This window comes from Symsagittifera roscoffensis, chromosome 6, assembly GCF_963678635.1.
Source record: "Symsagittifera roscoffensis chromosome 6, txSymRosc1.1, whole genome shotgun sequence".
Classification (NCBI taxonomy): Eukaryota; Metazoa; Xenacoelomorpha; order Acoela; family Convolutidae; genus Symsagittifera; species Symsagittifera roscoffensis.
The window spans coordinates 53697431-53701448 of record NC_087067.1 but is presented as its reverse complement, the minus strand read 5'-3'; positions in this window follow the sequence as shown (position 1 = coordinate 53701448).

Here is a 4018-nt window from a genome sequence, read left to right as displayed (position 1 = left end):
AAAACAAGTTGGAGCTGGACGCAGTAAATCCCATATGAGCAGAAAGCAAAGAGAGCAACAACAACAACAACAACAAGAAAAAGAAAAACAAAAGCTCTCATTCCACAAAAACGAACCCCACTGAGAAGTCGGTCCAACTTTTTCACCAAAGTACGAAATGATTTCTAATTTATTGCCAACTGAAGCAACTCACAGCTCATTAGATTTATTTGAAAAGCCTCCTCTACTCGTTACATTTGAAAATGCGTTCACTCAAAAAATTGGTCCATCTTATTCACCTGATGGTCCTATGCTCGAATTTGAAGTTTTAGGAGATAGAAACAACTTTATCGATCTTCAACGAACTCGCTTGGAGATTGTAGCACGCGTTGTTCAAAATAATGGTAATGTACTGCGAACTCATGCTACAGAGGCAGCACAACGAGACACCCCATATTTGGTTAACAATCCACTTTCATCTTTATTTTCCGAATGCACAATGTCCTTGAATGGAGAAAAAATTTCAACAACCAATGCCAATTTTGCCCATAAGAGTTTCATTGAGACCGAATTTTCACATGGTAATGATGCAAAGAAAACATGGCTTGCTTGTCAAGGTTATTATTATGAAGATAATCCATCAGGTATTGATGGTGCTAATGGGCTAGCTGAAGATGTCGCTGAACGTAAACGAATCGTAGCTGCATCAACTGAGTTCCGTTTATTTGGTAAAATTGCTTGTGATTTTTTATCATGTGACAAACATCTTATCAGCGGTGTTACAATAAGACTTTCTCTGAGACGATCTCCTAATGACTTTGTTATCATGTCTGAGCATAGAGATAAACATTACCGTGTTGAAATCACAGAGGCTAACCTATATGTGCGCAAAATGACAGTAACCGATTTTGTGCTATCGTCGATAGAAAAAACTCTGTTGAAAACACCCGCAATATACAATTATATTGAAGTTTTACCGAGAACTTTTTTGGCCACAACTGGTGTGCAAAGCTGGCGACAAGAAGACGTTTTTGCCAAAGAGCCAGTTCGTCGAATGATTTTAGCAATGAGCTCGAATACAGCATACCTGGGAACTAACCGAACAAACCCGTTTCATTATCAAAAATTTCAGCTGAATGAAATCATTGTTTACCGAAACGGTCTGCCCATTGCAGGAACTCCTGTGTCAACGACTGATAACAAAAGAATATACTATAACACATTGGAAGCTCTAGACTTTGTTTTCAACAATAGTCATGGAATCAGTTTGGCTAATTATCACAATCATTATATTATGGCATTTGATCTCACATCTACTCAGGAGGCTTCACATGACTTTATTCATCCTGAATTGACCAATTGCACCATTTCAGTAGAACTGAAGTTTGATGCACCGCTGGGGGAAAATGTAGAGTTACTTTTCATGGGAGAGCGTGCATCAACAGTTTACGTGCGTTCCGATAGAAAAATAGCTAAAAACACTCTAATGAGTTGACTCGGTGAAAAAAATGGACAATTTACAGATTACTGAGCTTATTCACCGATGCAAGCATTTGAAACATCGATTTTGTGGCATTTTTCCCGCTAACTTAGCATTTAATTCAATATTGAAACGTGACAATACTTTCATGATAGTGAACGCATCAAACTCAGACCAGCCAGGAACTCATTGGTTACTGTTTGCTCAAGCTGGTGGTTAAATTTTTTTTGCAGATCCTCTTGGACGAAGCCTACACAACTATCCACATGTATACAAAAATATGAGACGTTCTATCCATGAGGGAAACCAAATACTGATGAATAAGCCAATCCAATCAGCTAACTCGGTCTTGTGCGGACTTTATTGTATTTATGTTGCTCATGTTATAATTTCATCTAAATTTCCTATAGGTTTCAAGGTTAATGACCATGACATGATGCGTTTTGCTAAACATATGATGTTATAACTTTGTGATACTGATGCATTTCTTTAATGATTTATAATTTATTTTTAAGAAAAAAACATGTTTTATGGTTGCTAGAACACTTGCCTCTGGCGTTATCGCAGGCTCTAAAAACCGTTTTCAGAGTTTAAATTTTTTTTCCATTATAAATTTAACAAACAAAGTATTTGAATCAATCTCTAAACGACCATAACCACTCAAAATGATATCAATAATTTTAGAAAACTCGGCGGCATTATCACCATTCAAAATATGAATGAAGCGTTCAATTGTTACATTAGTGATTAAATCAGTTTGAGTTTGAATGGATCGAGTTTGTGAAGCAAAGCAAACTTGTGGCAATCTTCTTCGTAGAGAAGCACCACCAATGTCAGTTGAGTTGATAATAGAATTGTTGTAGTTGACAGCAATTTTTAATTTTTCCATCAGGGGTCCCGATAGGTGAAGTTTACTGCAACCCAATATTAGATGCTTGAAAGATGAGAGTAGACAAGGTACAACGAAAGTGGTTGAGGTCATCTTTTTCACTACGTCGACACAATCCTTGGTTACTTCGATGAGAACATGGATGTGGGGATGGTCATTGTCGAGCAATTGGGCGCAAGACTCGTTCTGAATTGAGTGGGTTGCAAATGCAAAATTTGTGTTTAGAGGGAGTTGTGAGGCGTCGGGTTCGTTGTTCAGAATAAAAAATTTAAAATTTTTTCGAAATTTTTTAAAAAATTCAGGCGACTGCTCATACATTGCTTCAACCATTCTGCTGGTTAAATCAAATTATTCAAACGTTTTTTTTTGTTTCTGTTTCAGGCAACTCTACACTTTTTATTATTCGAGTATTCATCATCCGCATCGTTTTCATCGCCACTTTCAGCACATTCTTTTTTGGGAGGGACTAATCGTTTTGACGTGTATCGTCTTTTATGATGTTTATCATTCACAGCTGAGGAGGATGAGGAGGAGGAGGAGGAATAAGATGAAGTCTTTTCGCCAGTTTGTTTTTTAACCAATTTTTTAATCTTTGAATAATTATCTGCCAAACAATCAAATTCTCTTGTCGTTAAGGTCACTGCTTGATAACATTTAAATACACCATCTTCATTCTTTTTATATAACTTAACTGTGATATATGTACCCGTTTTGTCAAAAGTTTTCGTTCCAACCCGTACAATGCGTTTTTCTCCCGAAGATATATCTTGAAAATCATCGTAAAAGTCTGTATCATTTTCTAGCGACGAGTACATAGTGGTGGTGGTAACGGTAGTGACTTGTTGGTTCAACTGTTTTATGATAGAATGAAATGAATAATGAATTGGATAGAAGATAAACAAATATCTGTGGATTTACTTTTATGGCGCCCCTTCAGCCTATAGCGGGAGAATTTAATTAGTTTTTGCAATTGGATTTGTATAAGATAAAAGCGTGTTTATTGCATCTGTCATTTCTGTCTGGAAAGCACTTGAATGGGTCATAAATCTCAGTTAATGTTACATGTCGGCATACATGTACTCACTTTGAAGTGGAGATAGCTTTCGGTTGAATCTGTCTGGCAAATTCCCGTTTTAGCTCATAAATCTCAACGTTTTTACCCTGGCGGCATGCATGTTATCTCTTTGAAGTGTAAAATTTTTTGTCATTTTGTGCTTAGGGTATCATAAAAAGGCGCCATGCTGTTTCTTTGAAGTATAGATTTTCAAAGCGTTCACATTTCTTCTTTAATTGCAAAAACCCTGAAAACATATTAAAATTTCACAAAACCAGATTTATGGTAATTGGCTAAATCTTAGACCACCAGCAATAAAAAACTAAAAGTGGTAGGTCAAACTAAATCTACTCACTATTTTTATTCAATCTCTCAAAATCAGTCAATACAAAATTTTCAACGATGGCAACTCCACTGCAAATCATTTCAATTAATTCTCTTGAAAGAGCTATATTATACCAAACTTATACCAGAGATTCTATCGTAGTGGTTCAACAGGAACGGAAAATGCGTTCGAAAAACAAGTCCTTTCAACGATCTTGATCCAGGAAGCAGAGAATTCGATGAATGGGTCACTAAAAACCATATGATGTTACCCAACTATTTGCTAGATCAA